This window comes from Triticum aestivum, chromosome 6B (genome assembly GCF_018294505.1).
Source record: "Triticum aestivum cultivar Chinese Spring chromosome 6B, IWGSC CS RefSeq v2.1, whole genome shotgun sequence".
NCBI lineage: Eukaryota > Viridiplantae > Streptophyta > Magnoliopsida > Poales > Poaceae > Triticum > Triticum aestivum.
Window position 1 is genome coordinate 405,839,337 of NC_057810.1, and position 22,241 is coordinate 405,861,577.

At 47.4% G+C, this 22,241-nt stretch overlaps 1 long non-coding RNA gene across 1 annotated transcript; it reads right to left on the reverse strand.

Annotated features, from left to right (window-relative positions):
• Nucleotides 1-6,663: 6,663 nt before the first annotated feature.
• LOC123134169 (uncharacterized) lies at nucleotides 6,664-8,382 on the reverse strand. Its single transcript, XR_006465550.1, has 2 exons — nucleotides 7,271-8,382; nucleotides 6,664-7,120 (listed from the first exon to the last, which is right to left on the reverse strand). It is a non-coding gene; the product is annotated as an uncharacterized lncRNA (long non-coding RNA).
• Nucleotides 8,383-22,241: the final 13,859 nt, after the last annotated feature.

Below are 22,241 nucleotides of genomic sequence, written 5' to 3' on the forward strand. Positions count from 1 at the left end.
GCCAACCCTGTCATAAACAGGTTTAAACGAGCCTAATTGGCACTAGGTAGTAGTTTTTTGGCGCGAATTATGAAATTTTGGGTATGTTTTTGCTATTTTTTGCACAATAGTTTCTTTCTAGGGCAGGTTGAAAATGGTAGTTGTTTGTTAAATACTCTACATACTGCAAGTAGGAGTGAAAGTTAAGCTTTGGAAGCCAATAAGCACGACTAGTTACATAGTGCCTATGTGTATGTAATTCAAACTAAATATCGACTATGAGTGACTAATATCTTGATGGAAAACTGAAAACTAGGGAAATACTAGCATTTTTTTGCATGGATGGAAATACTAGCAATGTGCACATGCGCTGCAATGGATCGTAATTGGAATAATACTTATTCACAAAGTTGATAGAAAACACTCTAATTTTGATATACATATATCACTAAAAATATATTATGTTTCAATCAGAATATATTCCTTGGGCTGTTTTGGTGAGGTGAGGGAGGGATGTGGTTGGTTTTAAGAGTAATAAAGGGGTTTTCTGCAAATTGGGTAGAGAAGTGGGATGTCGTAGAGAAAAGGCAACAACTTACCTCACAGATGTTAGATGTAGATCTAATGCTCATAAATGACGGATGGCAGACACACCAGTATCACCAACTAAGTCTTTTGTAGGAGTACTAGCAAGATGCCCGTGCATTGCAGGGAACATCAAGATGCATTTTTTTATAAAACACCTGTTGTGATTGACCCATGCGGGAGTAATCCCGTGTGTAAAAACTAATGATATCCCGAGAAAGAGGAGAGATAAGGTGAGGAGGAAAGGGGCGTGGAGGTGATTGGTGGTCGGACTGAGCGGATGGACGACGCCGGCAACGACCACCATGCCAGATTGTTCCAAAGGCTTCCTTTTTTAACTGCTCAACAATGAGGTTGTGGGAGATAAGGATGAATGAGGGAAGGCCTTGTCTGCAAATGTGGAGAGAGGTGCATGTATATTTTAGTTTGCTTTCAATCTATCAGATATAGATCGGAGGGTCTATATTGCAAGATGGCAGGCATACCATCATCACCAACTCAATTTTTTATAAGAGAAGAGATATAAGTATGGAGATACAAATGTATTATCGATACTTGTTTCCATAAACTTGGAACTACATTCTATTCAACAGCTGAGCACGTGGGGCCTTAGCACGATGATTTCCCGACTGTCTAAAACAAAAGTTTTCCCGTCGCCGATAAGGAGGGGTCGGAGGCGCGCTTTCGGCTCGCTCTAGTCCTAGTAGTCATACTAGGTGGTCTACAAACATGTAGATTTATTCTTTTTCATGTCTCGTGTTCGTCGTACTGCCACGACTGTTGATGAATAGACGGTAAGTTATTCATGAGAAAACCTTGGTTGAGTGTGTGTGTGCGAGAGAGAGACACCGTGTGCATGCGTGATATGTAGAGATTGAGGGAATGATAAGAGATCCTTTGTGTCCCTTTGTGTGGAGGATAGAGAGAGACATGTGCATGGGGCTTCGCGTTGTGTAACGTGGAGGCACATAGACATAATCAGAGAGTGAGTGTGTCAGATACACATGCAGACATGGGTAGAGATGTGTGAGTTTGAGAGACAGAAAATTTTGGCGTGCATGTGAGCTAGAGAGAGAGGGATATATATAAATACCGAGTATGATTTGTGACACCTAGGTGCCCATGCTCCTTGACTTTCCACCACTCGATTGCATTTAGATGTGTGTTGTTGTGATGACTAATTTGGAAATAATTATGATAGAATCATTAATTGGAAATGTAATTAAGGCAGTGAGGGTAACATGCATGGTAAAAATTATGTAGTGGTATTAAATAGGGAAGAGAATGCCATGCATGGCAATGGTGCATATTTGAGAGATATTAATAGAAATAGGAGAGAGACAATTAATGCGTCATCATTTGTGTAATTATATGAAGATATTTTTTCATAGTTATATGAAGATATTTTTTCATATGTATATTAATAAAAGGTATGTTGTACTCTGTTATGGGACGCGATTTTATATTTTTAAATTAGGTATACAATACATTGGGTATATGATACCATGAGTATGATACCTAGGAAAAATCATGAGTATAAAAATTCTGAATATAATATTGTGGGTATATCATATTTATTTTTTGTACGTCCTATTTATTATCATCTTGAGGTATACATATTTATTTTGAGTATACAAATACCGAGTATGATACCTAGGACAAATTCTTGCGACATGCATGGCAAATTTATTTTGAGGTATCTCCATACCCATGATATTTTTGGGTATATACATTGTGTTTCATTTGTAGGTATTTGATACCTCGGGCATGTGTCGGTGATTTTGAGTACATACACCATTTAGGTATATACATACCGGATGTGCGTACGCATAATATTGCGAGGTATCCACGTACTCATGATGTTTGTGGGTATATTCATTACATCTTGTTAGTAGGTATTTGAGATACCCAAGGTATATTCATAACTTTTATTTGGTATAATACCTCGGGTATGTGTATATTCTTATACACATAATACCATCGGTATATGTATATTTTTCATTAAGTAGTAATACTTATGGTATGTTTATAATTTATCTCTACTCTTAATGGAGCAGTTCGTGAATAGTCTCCACGGTTTATTTTTGCTGGGTTTTTTCGTCTCTCCTCCCACCACCCCCTCCCATCCTGGTGCATCGGTTTATTTTTCTCTCCACTCTTTATTACAACCAGGACTTTCCTAACATATAACAAATCACGGATCTAACTGCCTTAAATTATTCATATCAATCGATTCCTTTTATTGGTTCAATTTGTCTTAGGAAACAAATAACAAATTTTTAAGAAACAAATAATAGATTTGAATCTAACTTTCCTAACTTATCTAAATCAATCAATTTCTCTCATTAGTGAAATTTGTTTTAGGGAACAAATAATAGACACGTCACAAACTTTCCTCCCAATAAATAGTTTCTTAACATTTGCAAACTTTCCTAATCAAAGACGTCACAAACGGGCAGGTACTGATATCATGTTACCAAACAATAAAACCCCATTTGCATAGAAATCAGTTCAAAATCCTAACTTTCCTAAATCTTTACCTTTCCTAGATAACATCCAATATTTCCTATGTTTTCCACCTATTGAAGGAAATCACCCCTCCATCGATATTAGCATTTTTTGGAATGAGATCTTCGGGTTATGATTTTTTTGCGATTCTTTCCAATTGTGACCTCTCCTTCCGCTCTAGCTCCTTCTCGCATAATCACCTCCACCACAGCCAGCTGACGCCACCCTAGACCTCTCGCCTCTCCACACCTTCTCCGCCACCTCCTCCTCGTACTCCATTGACAATCCCTCTGCCACATTTGTCCACGGCGGTGTCGAGGCATGGCGCAACAGTGTACCAGTGGTAGAGCAGCGCATAGCAGCAGGAAGAAGCACACTGCAGGCGAGGCGAGCGGCCGACGGTGGAGGGCAGAGATGCGATAGGAGGCGGCGCGAGGCACGGGCGCGATAGCGGGGCGAGGGAAGGGATAGGCGGCAGCAGACGGGGCGAGCGCAAACAGCGAGAGTGTGACACGCGGCCAGGGTGTGCATCGCGCGGGGCATAGTGGTGCGGTGGCTGTGGCGAGCATGATGGCAACGGCGGGCGCGACGGACGCGGTGTGGCACGTGCATGGGCATGGAGAGCCAGAGAGGGAGTGGCCCCGCGGGCGCGGAAGAAGAGCTGAAGGCTCGGGCATGGGCGCGCATAGGAGCGGCCATGTGCCACGGGGTCAATCCGAGGAGCTCAGTGGCTACCCATGCAATGGCCATGGGGGACGGCGGTTCTCGGCCACGGCGAAATACCTAACGAGAGCAAACGGGAGGGGAAACAGGGGAAAGGCAAGAGGAGATCACGGCGGTGTCAATGGCACCCTAGGGGAAGATAGGGGAGCTCGGGGCGGCGTGGATCGAACAGCAATGTCGCGGTGGCCGAAGGTTGAGGAAGACGGCAACAACGTCGATTTGGGGGTGCTGGACTTGATTTCGTTGGTGCAGACGAAGTAGCGGAGGCATACGGAGCTCCTCGACAAGGTCCTAGCCAGCAGGGAGGGCAGTGGCCGTGTGGACGGGGTCAGTCATGGTGGCCGTGGCATCTAACTTCGTCCAGATCACCGGGATCGAGCGAGCGAGGAGGAGAAGTGGATCTGGGAGGGGGCGTCGAGGAGGAGTGAGGCCATGGGGGCAGGGGAGGTAGGGTGTCACCCTTATCCATTCCCCTTCGATGCCGGCGAGGTGGTCGGGCGGGAGCCCGGCTCTGTAGCAACGGGCTCGGGGAACAGGAGAAGACGAACGTGCGGGGACTAGGCCACTGGGCCGGTTCGGTGGCAAGGCCCGGGGGATAGGGGAATCCCCCTTTTCATCGTCCTTTTGGTTTTTAATGTATTCTAATCCATTTCTCATTTTTAACACCGTTTTCTATTTATTCTTATATCAACTAAATGAATTTTGTTAGTTGTGAAACTATGCACACAAGTCGAGCACAATATTTTTAGGTGGCACAAAAAGTTTGGGGCCAAAAGGAAATACATAAAATTAGGTTTATATTTAATTGGTTGTTTTAACTACTGTTGGACCTCTTATTAATTTGACAAGATTTAATTTTTGGGTCAAATAATGTTGGGCTCAACATGGCAAAGATCAGTGAGATTTATAGAATATGGTGAACATTTTAGTTTTACTGTTTGACGAAATAATTTATTTGACTTTATTTTAAATTTGAATTGCGCTTTGATTTTTATCAAGTGGCAGTTTGGCATAGCAAGCCTGATGACAAGGCATCATTAGGGGGAGCTCACTGTAGCTAACGACTTGAGGTGTTACATAATCTTCCCATTTATGAAATTTCATTGTTAAATGATTGGGGAATATATCACACTATCCATTAGTTCAGTCAAGCTCACCACAAGTCCACACATTATTGCCAATTGAGTAAGTCTTATTGGCGGGGAGAATAGGCTATGTGTGTGTGTTAGAGAGAGAAGGAGAGAGAGTGAGGAAGAGGAAGGGGGAGAGAGTGTGTGTGTGTGAGGATTTGATGATAAAAAAAGGTCGCCAATGTCGTAATATTGAACTCTTAAAGTTAATGTGGCCCCGTGACAACGCACGAGCGTTCTTCTAGTAAGACATAATAGCCCTCTCATGTGTATATTTTCAATAGGTATAATGCATTAACATAATATTTAGAAAGGAATTGTTGCTAAGAAATCAATATAATTATATTTTTTTGGAAAGCAATCATTGACGTTGAGGATATCGTGCATGCACATGAAAAATAGAAAGCTAGTATTTAATGGATTACATGTCATGTAGTAATAAAAATGACCTGCCATAACGGGCCTAGGTGCCCCAAATTTCAGCAGAATAGTTATTCTAATAACACTTCCGCACTGTCCATCAAACGAGCACTGCAACGTCACCAGAAAAAACTGCATGCATTTTTTCGGCACTGTTTTCGCTCTAGTTTCTAAACCGTTCGTCAGAACGAGGTGTATAATATACTGCTGGATAGCTATGGAAAATGCGCAGCCTCTTCATGTTGAACACTTTTTGAAATTCATCGCGGTTTAAGAGCAGTTTCAAAAATAGTGCGCGCATGACGGGATGACGCGAGCGTATTTTCGCGATTTTTTCTAAATCGCACATCAGAATGAAGCAAAGAATACGGCGTTGGAAAGATATCATCGAGCCACATCTTTTTTATATCTATTATTTTCTCTAATTTTGTACGGTTTAAGAGCAGTTTCAAATTTAGTAAATCGCGGAATTCTGTTTTTTCGATTTCTTTTGCAATTTGTATACTGTTTTCGCTCCAGTTTTTGAACCGTTTGTCGAAACATGGCGTGTGATATGCCGTTGGAAAGCTACTGACGAGGTGCAACTTTCATATGTTGAAATGTTTTTGAGATACCTTATGGTTTTAGTTAATTTTGAAAATCGTGCGGCTGACGACGTTTTTCGTGAAATTTTCACAAACCGCTGATCGAAATGATAGAAATTATACGCAGTTGGAAAGATATCGTCGAGACGCAACTTTTTCATGTAGAATGCTCCCTCTAATTACTTACGATTTAAGAGCAGTTTTAAAAATACCAAAACGCGGACACTTTGTTTTTTTGCGACACCCAAATCATCGCGTGCACTGCATCAGAAAGATGAACGCACTGCTTCAGACCAAAAAACCACACTGCATCAAACAGTCAAGTGAACTTCATGGTTTCTTTTGTCGGGAGTAAACTTTCTCACACGAGTTTTTGTGAGTGTTTTTCAACATTTTTTATGAAAGAGTGGACCGCGGTGACGAGGGCAAGTGAACCACAACCTATGTCGGAGTGAGCTACATAATTGTTTTGTCTTTCTTATTTTTTGTAAATTCATATAGAGTACATGGTCAATATTAGTGAGCTACATTGTTAATGTTAGTGAGTTGCATCAATTTTTTGATGTGTTCATCTTCTCCTGCAAAATATAGTTTAACTGAATCGCATGTGTGTAACACATCGGAGCTACCATGAACTTCATGTTTTTTTTTTGTTTTGTGAAGTGCACCGCCAAGGTGTTCTTAATAAACTGCATCAATGTCGATTCAAATTTGCAAAAAAATTCCTCCAAAAATAATAAAAAGTGAACTCCTCTGTACATTTTTTTACAAAGTGAACTCCTTCGTACTATGCACTGTACTGCAATTGTGTCCATGAAAGAATGCACGTTTAGAGGGGTGCAAAATGCATCAAATTTCCTCCAATCAAAACAACAAAACCAGGGACAACAGGAAAAAAATAAAAGCACACCAAGGCCATCGCATGCAGCCCATCCGAGTTGCACTCCAGGGCCATCTGAACCTCGCATGTACGTGGCATCTCTGGTCCAGAGTCGCCAGCGAAGCGCACGACCGCGACGAGCGTACTGCATGGCGCACCGAAGTAGAGATGGCGAGCTCCTGCAAAAAAAAGAAGTAGAGATGGCGAGCGTTGGCGTGTACTTCACGACCCTTGGCCAGAACTGCAAGCCGCTGCCGGTGGACACTTCATCGTGGAATTGTGGCTGAGCTGCACCTATCCATCACCACGGACTGCAAACACGCACACACAGCACTTCAAAAAGAAGAACTTGTATGGTACCCCAGCGAACGTCCACACTTTCTTTGAAGCAATCGGGGCCTTTGAGCACAGCCAAACTGCAGTTTTTTTGCTACAGAAAAACAAAATGCTTTCAACTGTACCTTTGGATCTCACCGTTGATGTGTCATGTGAGACGAGGAGAAGAGCGTAGACTCCAGCCAAGGGATGCAGCCGTACGATGGTGCGGTCCATGCCCGTGGCCTCAACTAAACCCCAATTTTCTTTTTACACAACACACACCACAAAGGAAATCTTCACTTGGTTTTTTCAGTATTGCATTAGAGAACTACAAGGACTAGAGAACTACGAGAACTGCAAGACGACCACTCACACACTTCAACTCGGCCATCCCGCACAAACAAATCAAAATTTGCAACTCGGGCGAACTACGCACGCGTGATGATCTATAGTGGACTGCACGCAGTTGCGTAATACAGGCCGTCCACGGCTAGTCTGCAAAGCCGGTCCTGCTGAACCGTGCATGCGAGCGAACGCATTGCAAGGAGGGAGGCATTGAACGGGAGGTAGCTTGCCAGGCAGAGCAGAAGGTCATCGGCTTGTCGTCCGGTGGCGGAAATGGAGGGGAAGGGGTCTTTTGCAACGAGTGGTGAGGCCGGCAGACCACCTGTGGGGTCGGCACATCTGGGGGGTCACCGGTCGCGGCCTCCTTGATGGAGGAGAAGGTCGTCTGCACTGCATGCCTGCTCCGTTCGGCATCCACAGGCGAACCACACTGAGGGCGTTGACGACCTGCACATGCACAAATGAGCTTGTTTCCGCCGCCGGCTCGACGGAGTAGACTGCAGGGAGCGACACCGGCGTGCTGCGTGCACCGACCCAATGGACTGTATGGGCGTAGATGAGCTTGGATCCACCACTGGCTCGACGGAGCAGCCTGCAGGGCGAACCGGTCGGGACTGTAGCTCATGGCGACCGGATCCGTGCCCGGAGTTCTCTCCTCAGGATGGAATGACGGGGAGGAAGGGGCAGTGGGGGGCTGACGCGCTAGGGGTCGGCAGTGGCCGGATCCGTCGTTTGTGTCTGCACCGATGGTTGTGGCAGCCGGATCCGGTGGTTGAGGCCGCGCCGGGGGCCGGGGGCGGCCGTATCCATACATGACCGCTGGGTGGCGCGGGAGATAGGTGAGGGCGATGGCCAGGGTAGGAGGTGGTGCCCACAAGACGCGATCGTGCCGCCCGAGAAGGTGGGGAGGGTGGGTGGGAGGTGGGGAGGCTCGGGCGGCCGGTGATGGATGTGGAAGAAGGTGGGGGTGCGCTGGAAGAAAGTGGGGGGGGGGGGGGGGGGGGGGGGGCGAACACGGGTGGGGTGGGGTGTTAGCACAATAAGAGATTAGTGTTGGTAGAATAAGGTCTTCACGGTGTTATTAGAATATATATATATATATATATATATATATATATATATATATATATATATATACCCAGAGCTTGAGAGAATATGCAAGGGTGTGTGTCTTAAAAGAAGGATCGAGATAGATGGGTGTTTGTGCATGTCTCTGTATGTTTGTGCGCACCGCGTGTGTGTGTGAGGGAGTGTGAGTATGTGGAGAAGAGAGACCACTAATGATGTAAACCTAGTAGAAAGGGGGAATGGTGTGACATATGTGTCCAAGAGAGAGAAAGGCATGTGTAGTAGCGGGATAGCATGAGTGCGGGCGGGGAGCTGACTATTTGGAAGAGACATCGAGTGTGTGTGGGAGAGGGTGTGAGAGCGAGAGAGAGAGAGGAGGGAAGGAGGGAGAGAGGGGTTGTTTGTGTGCGGAAGTGGCGTATATATTGGGAGACAAGGTTGATGTTGTTCAAAAGTGGCCTATGTACGGAGACGCAAGGGAAGCGAGTTATCGTGTGTGTGATAGAAACTTCATGGGAGATCTAGAATAGATGGTGTAGAGAATAATGTGTGAGATTGACAACGGTGATACGCTAGGGAGCCATGGGGGAGATAGAAAGAGGAGAGTGGTTCACAAGGAGACAGAGGGTGCTTGTTTGTAGTGGGGTGGTGAGTGAGGTGAGTGTGAGAAAACCATATAACTAGGGAGATAGACGTTTGGGGTGACATTTTGTGTGTATGGGAAAGATATGCTGCTATATAGTGCGTGTGCTTGGAAAGAGAGATGTTGCGAGACCAAGAGAGTGGGGGAAGATATGTGTGCATGCCCGAGAGACAAAGTGATAGAGACCTATATTGGGGTCCGGACTTAGAAGAGAGAGGGGGGGTTAATGTGCTCCTATGTTCGTGTCCGGGGGAGAGAACGACTTGTGTGTGCGGGGTGGTGCCTTCAGATAAAGAGTGAGGTGTCTATATTTGAGAAACTTGAACGTAACTGAGATATATAAGGTCAATAGTGTGTGCAATTATGGTTGATCAATTTGTTTCACAATTTGGACTATGAGATAATGATACTTTGAAAAATGCGTGATATACTTTGAAGTACCAAAATTACAAACCTAAGATTGGAATTTTCGAATTCGACTCCATTATTATATTCTGTAATTCATTTAAATGGAGGTAAATTTTTAAAGCCGGGATTTCGTGATTTCAAATTCCGATATCAAACCTAGAGATATACACATACGGGCATGTCCAAACCTTATAATCATCCACTTTATTCATACACATACACATTTTTGTTTTTCTATCAAATTTAGGATAAACACATTTGGAATTTCAATTGATTTGGACCATATGATGGTATTTGCTTCCACTAGCTCAATGTTCCATATTTGAATTGAATGGATAATCTAAGTTTTGAGTTGGACACATTGATTTTTGAAACTTGAACTTTATTGTGTGCAAACAAATAAATTCCCGGCCATGATATCATAGTCAGCCATACAAGAGCAGAACACTTAATTTCAGCCGGCAAAAGCTTTCAAACTTCCTGCTCACGTCGAAATGTCTCGCGCCCAGAAGTTTAGCCCTATGATATTCCTGTTTTACCCCTGCCACATGAACGGAAAAGGGCTGGTTAGGTAACTCCATTGTTTTCCCCTCTTTGCCCCAACATTGTTCCCTAGAGCCCCTCCCCTTCCCCTCCCCGTCTCCTCCCCCCCCCCAACCATGCCAAGCCGCCAAATCTAGTCCTCCGCTTCATTGGAGCCGCTTCAGCAACTAGCTTGTCCACCACTCCAGATCTCCTTGACCGCTGTCGGTGTCAAAACCGGCGGATCTCGGGTAGGGGGTCCCGAACTGTGCGTCTAGGCGGATGGTAACAGGAGACAGGGGACACGATGTTTTTACCCAGGTTCGGGCCCTCTCGATGGAGGTAAAACCCTACTCCTACTTGATTGATATTGATGATATGGGTAGTATAAGAGCGGATCTACCACGAGATCAAGGAGGCTAAACCCTAGAAGCTAGCCTATGGTATGATTGTTATTGTTGTTGTTGTTGTTGTTGTTGTGTCCTATGGACTAAAACCCTCCGGTTTATATAGACACCGGAGAGGGCTAGGGTTACACAGAGTCGGTTACAATGGTAGGAGATCTACATATCCGTATCGCCAAGCTTGCCTTCCACGCCAAGGAAAGTCCCATCCGGACACGGGACGAAGTCTTCAATCTTGTATCTTCATAGTCTTGGAGTCCGGCCGATGATGTTAGTTCGGCTATCCGGACACCCCCTAGTCCAGGACTCCCTCAGTAGCCCCCGAACCAGGCTTCAATGATGATTTAGTCCAGCGCGCGTATTGTCTTCGGCGTTGCAAGGCGGGTTCTCCTCCAAATTCCATGTGCTTGCCGAATAGTGTCCGGCTTCCTCATAAATGTTGCGCTCCTTGGCTTCCACGTCCAATAATGGCCCTCTTCCACGTGTCGTATGAATGCAAAAAGCCAGGGTATTTTTACGTTTTACCCCCAAGCTGCACGAATAAGCTGCCTATAAGAGAGGCAAGGATCTAGATCCAAATCACACCATCCTCCTTCCGCGAGTACTCATCGGAGCGCCTCTGACAAAAATCCACTCCATCATGGACAGTCGACGCGGCTCCTCCTCTCGCGCTCCCAGTCCCCAGCTCGGAGATTGGAGGAGATGTTCAGTCCTGCATAGCGAGCTTGTGATGCTCCAGGCCGAGGGATACCTTCCCCCAGCCTTCATGGTTCCGGTTCGAGCCGGACTGGCCACCTACAAGGGTGGGAAGCAGGCGGAGAGCGTCCCCAATCCCTCCATAGGAGAGCGGGTATGCTTCGTCCCTTATCTGATAAGAGGACTCGGTTTTCCCATACATCCGTTTCTCCGGGGGCTCCTGGAGTTCTATGGACTCCAGCTTCATCACCTTACACCTGCCTCCATTTTGCACATCGCGGGTTTTGTAGCTCTTTGCGAGCTGTTCTTGGGCATCGAGCCCCATTTTGCGTTGTGGAAGAGATTGTTTTGCCTCGTACCCCGTTCTCACGAGGGGTCAATATATCAAGTGGGCGGAGCCGAAATATGGCGCATCGCCGGGACCGGATATCTATCCGGGACCCCAAAGAAGGCGTCCGAAGACTGGCCTTCGGAATGGTTTTATATGGAAGACACTCCAGTGCCGGACCCAGTTCGGATCGGCCTCCCGGAGTTCAGCAACGCTCCTCTGAAGAAACGCCTGAGTTGGCGCCCGCGGAGCCCTCAACGGGAAGATGATAGGAGCGTCCAATATCTGATGGGCCGGATAAGGTTACTCGCCCATTCCGGATTGACCATGATTGGAGTCATGGCCACGTGCATTATGCGAGGGGTGCAGCCACTCCAATATAGGGGCCACCCCATGTGGGATTTCAACGGGGAGAATGACGCCACCCGTCATGGCCGCAAGGGGCCGGGATCGGCTGCCGATCTGGTGAAGATCCTGTCCGGCTTATACAAGGGGAAGAAGGAGGACTTCCTCCGTGCGAGTCCATTGAATGGATTCTCCATGAATAACCCTCGGAGCTGGGTAAGCGGACGTTTATCTATCCGATCCGTGCTTTCAAAGTTAAGTGTCTTACTTTATGATTTCGGTGCAGGAACTGCGCCGGGATGTGGAGGGCATACACAGCCCGGCTCCACAACCCGAGGATCCAGGATGATCCATTGATCCGGCCTCCGAGGAGGATCCGGATATAGAGGTGGAGCTGATCGATGGGGTGTTCCACCAACTTAGCATGGACAATGCCTTAGTCGCCATTACGGCCGACTACCCCGGTTTAACTCCGACTTCCCAGGTAACTGCGACCGAGGTCTTGTCATTATTACTCATCCATGCTTATTTCTGAACACTGTATACCAACGGTGTCCCGCAGGAGGTACCTTTAGGGCGGGAAGCCGGATCCGCGGCGGCTGACCAACAAGGGTCAGTTCGGCCCAATAGGCGGAAGAGGAGTGCGGCGCGAGTCGAAACGTCGCCACAACGGTATGGAGCACCACCATATTTAAGGGAAAGATTCTTGTGAGGTATATTAACGCTCCTAATTCTTCTAGGAGAAAGAGCGCTCGCCGGACTGTGCCCGGAGAGGTTGCCAACCAGGCCTCCGCCAGCCAGGCTCCAACACCTGGTCCGGAGGGGAAGGCGAGCGCAAGGCGCGAGCCGGATGCTCCTCCAGCGGAGGATACTGACAGGCTGTCCACCACCAGTTCAGAGGTGGAGAGCGCCATGAATCACAGGCGCCGCCGGACAGTTCTTCGTGACGCGTGTTTCTCCCCGGAGGCGTTGAATGCCTTTAATGCGGGAGACGCGCACCTCCGTGCCGCTCAAAATGGTTTAACCAGAGCCACGGAGCAGTATGTGAAGGACATACGGGTAAGGAATTTTAATAGTTATATATGCCAGTAGCCCCCGAGACATAAACTAGTTAAAATAATTGATTTAAGGATCATTTGTTATGCAGGATCTTACAGAGAAGAATACCCAGCTGTCCCAGGAGCTACAAAAGTGCAAGGCCCAACTTGAGGCCGCACTAGCCGCCGCCTGGGGAGCCACGGAGACCCCCTCTGGTAATACATACTTCGAAAAGATAAGTAGTTTATGAAGTGCGGCGTGTGCATAAGTCTGACAATAATATTGCAGAGGGTGCCGGACTAGATCCAGACAAGCAACATCTGCTGCGCCAGCTGTAGGCCGGCAAGAAGGTGCTTATGAGGGTGCAGCAGGAGAGGAACAAACTCCAAGATGCCAACACCCAGCTGGGCGAAGAACTAAAAGATGTTCAGGTCCAGCTGTCTGACTCCGTAAAGGAGAATCGGCGGCTTTGTCGCGGCATTTACAGTAAGTGCTTGAGCAAACTCTTTTGAAAAGAAGAGTTCGGCGAGGAAGTCGATTGACAGAAATGTGGCTGTAGGCATGCTCACGGGTCGTCCGGTGGAGGAAATGCCTGGTTCCACGGGTGACCTTCTTCCCGAGTTGCTGCAACTGCACGAACGTGTTCGGCAGGCGATGACGGTGTCGTTCAGGCCTTATGGCCGTCCGTCTCCCTACCTGAGGGTCTTGGAGGGCTTACTTAGAAGCTTCAGGGAGTATGGCAGCGCTTCCGTCTTTGGAAGATATCGGCCTGCCATCAAGGCGCCAGGGAGGCCTGGGCTATGGTGAAGACGCGGTACATGAAGGATGATCCAAACCACATGGCCGAGGTCGGACCTGTGGGGCCCGATGGGAAGAAGATTCCTGTGAGCATAATGTACGGCCAAGTAGAGTTGGCCGCGAAATATTCCCAACGGGACTGTAAACTAGACAACTTGTTAGATGGGATTGAAGAGGAGTACAATCAGTCAATTTGACGATGTAATTTAAAATGACATGTAAAATGCCTTCTAGCCGGATTGTAGATCGTTTGTCTTTGCGGACCTTTTTGCTTCAACCTCAGGACCCAACAGTCCGGAGTGTGTCCGAATACCCTCACGGTTATATAAAAACTGGGGCATGCATGGAGACCAGGCGTAGGGGTCATTAGTGCTTTATCAGACAATTGCCCAACTAGTTATGTTATATTACATGGTTAGTAAGAAACATCTTCCAGGGAGAATAGTTCCGTTAGGGGTTCCTTTCCCTGGGAGGCATGCCCTAAAGTGCATGTCCAGACTGCGAAAAGAGCAGAAAAAGCATCTGGGGGCAGATAAATAAATAAGTAATAAATCATCTTTCAAGTCACCGACCGAATATTCCCTTAAGAACGCTAGCTTTCGGCTTCACCCAGTCTAAGGTACACACCCGGCTGACCCGGCAGTAACAATCGCAGAGGTGCTCCCTTTACCTCCTAGCCGAACAATCGGGGACGTAGGGGTAAGCACAGGAGCCAGGCAACCCAGCTTGGCCAAAACTTAAGTCATATCGATGCATATAATGGTGAATAAAAGGTACATGCGGAAGTATGAGACATGTGTTGGGCATGAAGCCCATATAAATAAGCTTCTGTTAAAGAAGCCCCCAGGTATAATGAGTGCGAGTAGCACATCAAGTGTGTGCGAACAATGCGCAGATCAGCCCTCAAAGGCTTTTACTAAAAAGGGAGGAAAAAGGAAGGAAATAAAAGACAGCGAAAATATAAAAGGTGGACGGAGGAAGGAGACGAACTCTTAGTCCGGCGCTAGGCGTAGAATCTTCGGAGACGGGCTGCGTTCCATGGGTTTGGCTTGAGTCGGTTGTCAGATGCATTACGTAGACGGTATGCTCCGCCGGTCAGGACTTGGTCGATGATGAAGGGACCTTCCCATTTGGGCTTAAGTTTGTCCTTTTTCTTGTCCGGCAGGCATAGAACTAGCTCGCCAACATTGTAAGTTTTGGCCCGTACTTCTCTGCTTTGATATCTTCAAGCCTGCTGCTGATAGAATGCGGAACGAGCTTTTGCCACGTCACGCTCCTCCTCTAAGGCGTCCAAACTGTCCTGCCGATCCAACTCGACTTCTCTTTCTTCGTACATGCGCACGCGAGGTGAGTCATGAATTATATCGCAGGGCAAAACTGCCTCTGCGCCGTATACCATGAAAAATGGTGTGAATCCGGTAGTGCGGTTTGGCGTGGTCCGCAGCCCCCAGAGTACGGAGTCGAGCTCCTCTACCCAGTGCGTGTTAGATTCCATGAGGGACCGCACTAATCTGGGTTTGATGCCGCTCATAATTAGACCATTTGCTCGTTCGACTTGACCGTTAGTTTGAGGGTGATAGACTGAAGCGTAGTCGAGCTTGATGCCCATATTGTTGCACCAGAGTTTAACCTCGTCGGCCGTGAAATTCGTGCCGTTATTAGTGATGATGCTGTGGGGGACGCCATAACGGTGTACTACCCCGGATATGAAGTCTACCACAGGTCCGGATTCGGCCGTTTTAACTGGCTTGGCCTCTATCCATTTGGTGAATTTATCCACCATGACCAATAGGTATTTTTTCTTGTGGGTTCCCCCTTTAAGGGGTCCAACCATGTCAAGCCCCCAGACTGCAAATGGCCAGGTGATGGGTATAGTTTTGAGGGAGGTGGGTGGCATGTGGCTCTGATTAGCAAAGAGCTGGCAACCGACGCATCGTTGGACTAAGTCCTGAGCATCTGCCCGGGCCGTCGGCCAATAAAATCCTGTACGAAAGGCCTTGCCTACAAGGGCCCGGGCTGCGGCGTGGTGCCCGCTGAGTCCGGCGTGAATTTCAGCCAGAAGATTTCGCCCTTCCTCTTCGGAGATGCACCTCTGAAGGACACCGGTTGTGCTTTTCTTATAAAGCTCTCCCTCATGGACCTTGTAGGCTTTAGATCGCCGAACTATGCAGCGGGCCTCATTTTGGTCTTCGGGGAGTTCCTGCCTAATTAAGTTGGCGAGGAATGGTTCCGTCCATGGGGCAATTACTGCCATTATTTCGTGGGATGAAGGTGTTATTTCATCGGCTGAGCCACCGATTGTGTCAGAATGTTCGGTGTTGGGCGGTGCGGTTGGTTCCGGATTGTTGTTTCCGGACTCCTCTTCCCATGCTACGGATGGCTTAAAGAGCCGCTCCAGGAAGATGTTTGGGGGGACGGCGTCGCGCTTTGCGCCGATGCGTGCCAATACGTCGGCCGCCTAGTTATTGTCCCGGGCTACGTGGTGGAATTCGAGTCCTTCGAACCGAGCTGACATTTTTAAGACGACATTACGGTAGGCTGCCATTTTCGGATCCTTGGCATCAAAGTCTCCATTTACTTGGGATATTGCAAGGTTTGAATCCCCGCGGACCTCTAGGCGTTGAATGCCCATGGAGATTGCCATCCGGAGACCATGTAGAAGGGCCTCGTATTCGGTTGCATTGTTGGAGTCCGTGTACATTATTTGAAGTACGTATTGGACTGTATCTCCGGTTGGGGACATCAAGATGACGCCAGCCCCCAAGCCGGCCGACATTTTAGAGCCGTCGAAGTGCATAATCCAATTGGAGTATGCGTCGTACTCTTTAGGGAGTTCGGCTTCAGTCCATTCAGCGATGAAGTCCGCCAAAACTTGCGACTTTATAGCTCGCCGTGGTTTGTAGGTTATATCGAATGGTAAGAGCTCAATGGCCCATTTTGCAATCATGCCCGTCGCGTCGCAGTTGTTTATAATGTCGTTGAGAGGTACTTCGGAGGCCACTGTTATCGAACACTCTTGAAAGTAGTGTCGCAGCTTCTGGGATGCCATGAACATTGCGTACACTATCTTTTGATAATGTGGGTACCGAGACTTGCATGGAGTTAAGATAGTGGATACGTAGTACACTGGTTTTTGAAGAGGGAATTTGTGCCCTTCTGTTTCTCGCTCGACGACGAGCACCGCGCTTACAACTTGATGTGTTGCCGCGATATATAACAACATTGGTTCGCCCAAGTTGGGCGCGGCCAGGACCAGATTTGTTGCCAATATGGCCTTTATTTCTTCGAGTCCGGCCGTGGCAGCATTCGTCCATTCAAAGTGTTCGGTGCGCCTGAGGAGGCGATAGAGGGGCAATGCCTTTTCTCCCAAACGGGAGATGAAGCGGCTTAGGGCTGCCACGCATCCTGTCAATTTTTGTATTTGTTTGAGGTTTTTGGGATATCCAATTGTGACAGAGCTCGGATCTTGGCTGGGTTTGCTTCAATTCCTCTACCGGATACAATGAAGCCCAAGAGCTTTCCGGCTGGTACGCCGAAGATGCATTTTTCCGGGTTGAACTTAATGTCATATGCTTGGAGGTTGTCGAATGTGAGCCTCAAATCGTCTACTAGAGTTTCAACGTGTCTGGTCTTGATGACCACATCGTCTATGTATGCCTCCACTGTTTTGCCGATCTGGGTAGCCAGACATGTCTGAATCATGCGCTGATATGTTGCGCCGACGTTTTTGAGTCCGAAGGGCATTGTGTTGAAGCAGAATGGTCCGTATGGAGTAATGAATGCCGTTGTTGCTTGGTCTATCTCCGCCATCTTAATTTGATGGTATCCGGAGTATGCGTCGAGGAAGCACAATGAATCGTGCCCTGCGGTAGCATCGATGATTTGATCGATGTGGGGAAGGGGGAAAGGAACCTTTGGACAAGCCTTGTTAAGGTCTTTAAAGTCGACACACAGGCGCCAAGATTTGTCCTTTTTTGGTACCATTACCAGGTTTGCTAGCCAGTCCGGATGTTTGATGTCTTTGATGAATCCGGCTTCGAATAGTTTGGCTAGCTCCTCTCCCATTGCTTGTCTTTTGGGTTCGGAAAATCACCGAAGAGCCTGTTTGACTGGCTTGAATCCTTTTAGGATGTTTAGGCTGTGTTCTGCCAACCTTCGTGGGATTCTTGGCATATTTGAAGGGTGCCAGGCAAAGATGTCCCAATTCTCCCGAAGGAATTCTCGTAGTGCAGCGTCTACATCAGGGTTTAATTGTGCCCCAATGGAGGCCGTCTTTGTGGGGTCTGTTGGATGGACTTGGAATTTGACTATTTCGTCCGCTGGTTTAAAAGAGGTGGACTTGGATCTCTTATTGAGTATCACATCGTCCCTGTTCACCATGGAGCGCAGCGCAGTGAGTTCCTCTGCCGCTAGGGCTTCGAATAGTGCCTCTAGGGCTAGTGTGGCTGTCTTATTTTCGGTGCGGAGTGCTGTGTCCGGATCACTGACGAGAGTGATGATTCCATTGGGCCCGGGCATTTTAAGCTTCATGTACCCATAATGGGGTATGGCTTGGAAAATTGTGAATGCCTCTCGCCCTAATAAAGCTGATATCCGCTGCTGAATGGGGCCACTTGGAACGTGACCTCCTCGGACCTGTAGTTGTCCGGCGAGCCGAACACCACATCTAATGTAATTTTTCCTGTGCAACGTGCTTCCCGACTAGGGATTATTCCTCTAAAGGCTGTGCTGCTTCGCTCAATGCGGCTCCAATCCATTTCCATTTTTCGAAGGGTTTCCTCGTAGATGAGGTTTAATCCGCTGCCGCCATCCATGAGTACCTTGGTAAGACGAAAGCCGTCCACTATTGGACTGAGGACCAATGCGGCTGGTGCTCGGCTGTTCGGAATTTAGGTTCGTCGCTGGCGTTGAAGGTGATAGCCATGTCGCTCCATGGATATGTTGTTGCTACTTGGTATGCTTCGGAGAGGCTGCGGATTGTTCGTATCCGCATATTATTTGATGCAAAAGTCTCGGAGACTGTTAATATCGTACTGGTACTGTTGGGCTGGTTCTCTGGGGCTAGAAGCTCTTCGCCACTTTTGGCCACCTGCCGTAGTATCCAACATGCCCGAAGGCTATGTGTTGGAGTTGCGCCCTCTGTACTATGGATTTTACAGGGTCCGCTGAGCCATCCCTCCAATACGGTTTCGTGCCCTTTAGGGGTTTTTTGCTTTTTGGCTTTTGTCCCAGGTGCCTGGGCGTGATGCACTCTTTTATTTCGGACTAGGGTTGTGTTCGGAGCCGGATTGTCCCAAAACTTAGTTTCGGTTTTCCAGGCACTCTCCATCGCACAGTACTTTTGTACTATGGACGCCAGGTCGGCAAAGCGTGTAATTTCGCGACGACTTACGGCGTTCAAAATTCCCTTGTCCGTGCAATTGTTGCAGAAAATTGAGATTGCGTTTTCCTCATGGCAGTCCTTTATCCTGTCCATAACCAGGAGGAATCTGGCCCAGTAATGATGTACTGTCTCCGTGGGCTCTTGCCGGATTTGAGATAGATCGCTTATGTTTGGGTGGGCGGGTGGCATTAAGTCCGGAACCCTGCCCAACTTGAGGCTCAAGGGCCAAAAAGTTTCCGAATTTCGAAGCTCGGATTGCTGGATGTTGTCCAACGAATCTGGTCCGTTGCTTGACTTTAGGTTCAGTACTTGATTGACGTTCGTCCCTCCGCGGGAATCTGGCATGGAGGGATCAGGAATCCGGACATAACTGGTCTTTAATATAGAAGAAGAGACGCCGTGTTGTTCCTCCACCACCTCAACATGGTGGGTAGCCTGGGGAGAGTTGATCTCTCTCAAATCGGTTTTAAGCCCAATATAATCGTAGTCTGTAGCGACTCCCAGGGCGGCAATGCGATCCAAGAGCTTGTTTACAGAGGAGAGCTCCATCGGATCTAGCAGCTCTACGAATTCCGAGTTGACGTGGAGACCGCTTTTGATGACCCGAGAGGTCGTCGTCGGAAGCTCCCTTGGCAATGGTACCGTCTTTATAGATGGGAAGAGGCATCCTTCCTGATTGTGACGGCACAGAGGAACTCTCAATGAAAGCACCAATGTCGGTGTCAAAACCGGCAGATCTCGGGTAGGGGGTCCCGAACTGTGTGTCTAGGCGGATGGTAACAGGAGACAGGGGACATGATGTTTTTACCCAGGTTCGGGCCCTCTCGATAGAGGTAAAACCCTACTCCCGCTTGATTGATATTGATGATAGGGGTAGTACAAGAGTGGATCTACCACGAGATCAAGGAGGCTAAACCCTAGAAGCTAGCCTATGGTATGATTGTTGTTGTTGTTGTTGTTGTTGTTGTTGTGTCCTACGGGCTAAAACCCTCCAGTTTATATAGACATCGGAGAGGGCTAGGGTTACACAGAGTCGGTTACAATGGTAGGAGATCTACATATCCGTATCGCCAAGCTTGCCTTCCACGCCAAGGAAAGTCCCATCCGGACACGGGACGAAGTCTTCAATCTTGTATCTTCATAGTCTTGGAGTCCGGCCGATGATGATAGTTTGGCTATCCGGACACCCCCTAGTCCAGGACTCCCTCAACCGCCATTATGCTCCACCGCACCGGATCTGCTTCCCCGGCGCCCTCGTCCACCATAGCGTAGGCCCTTCACCGACTCCCTCGTCTGCCACATCGTTTTCCCTTCATACCAACCCTGATTTGCCACAATAGATCCGCCACACCGAAAGCACTATACACCACGCTAGATGTGCTTCACCGACGCCTTCGTCCACTGCACCGGACCAGCTCCACGGACGCCATATACAACTCCACCGACCCCGCTTTACTAATGCCGCAGCCTCATCGGGTTATTTAGATTTGTACTCCTTCGGTTTTTCTCTTCTTTATCATGGAACTGTTCACTTACCACAGATGAGCTTTCTTGTATGTGGACAGGCACCGCAAACGAAGCACCAGAGCTGCTTCAGCAACACCGACAGCCGGTCCAAACTCAACCGCAACACGAGCACCATCAACGATCCTTAGGTTTCAAGTATGAGAACAATACCAATAAGCTACCGAGAATCATGTGATATTATCCAACGGCCGGCACCTACGTTCACTTTCTTAGCATAAGCACCGCACCTTAGAATTTCTTCAGGGCATCATTCAATTTTTCATGAGATGCGCTATTCTGCTTGCACCTGTAGGGCCATACATGTGGCAGTGAACAGGTTACATGTGCTAAATTACAAACCAGTGCACATATAGTTACAATGCTTTTGTTTTGTCCTAAGTATTACTATACTTCCTAGATATCGCTGCCTACTATTTTACTTCTTGCATGCTATATTTATGATAATGGTGTTGTTCTGATACCACCTGTTGGTTACATCACACTAATTCTATAGCCCTATTTGCATACTCTAACTTAGCTAGAGGTTAGAGTTAGTTTCTAGCTCATGACCAACCCTGAACAAACTCTAGCCAAAGAGGTTTTTGGATGACAGGGTTAGATTGACTATAAATGCACTAGGAGAACTAGCTCCTATTAGCACCTCTTGGGTGGGATAGTCCCTATTTGGATACTCTAACTTAGCTAGAGGTTAGAGTTAGTTTCTAACTCATGACTAACCCTGAACTAACTCTAGCCAAAGAGGTGTTTGGATGATAGGGTTAGATTGACAATAAATGCACTAGAAGAACTTGCTCCAATTAGCACCTCTTGGGTGGGATAGTTTGTTTGGATGGGTTAGATACAACTAGCTCAAACTAGCCCTCATGTTTGGATACTTTAGGGCTATTTGAGCCCAAACTAGCTCAAACTAACTCTAACCCATGGATCCAAACAGGGCCATAGTTTTTTTGGGCGGGTTAGATGCAACTAGCTCAAACTAGCCCTCATGTTTGGATACGCTAGGGCTATTTGAGCCCAGACTAGCTCTAACCCATGGATCCAAATAGGGCCACACTTTTTTGTGCGTTCTTGATCTTCCTAAGTTGCATGACTAATGTGATGCTTCTATTAATTATGGAGCTGCTAACCCCATCAAGCAAAATATTTGTTCTTTTGGGGCTGGCACCTCGAACAAGCATAAATAGAGTGAAGCACATATATTGCCATGTAAGGACACACCGTTCTTTCATTAGTTTAGATTAACCAGTGATGATCAATTTGAACCAATGCATGTGATTAAAATTAATTTTACCTAAATAGAGGGGGAAGAATAAACTACAACAACTAGACTTGCAATCGCGGGATGCTGACGATATCTTCAAAGAGCATTGGAATAGTAGCGAGGCTTGACATCAACATATGGTAAGCCAGTGTGTTTTAGTACATGTGAAATGTAATGTGTGTGGGCTGCTTTCTTGGCTTGTGCCGTCAATCTGTAATCCTACAGAATTACAAATAGTTCAGTTGTCTACTTTGCTGTATTGCTTGATTTGAATGCTTGTTTGTTACTTGTTAGGCTATAATTGAGTTGGCCAATATGTCAGCAGTGTCTAATGTACTATCGTAAAGA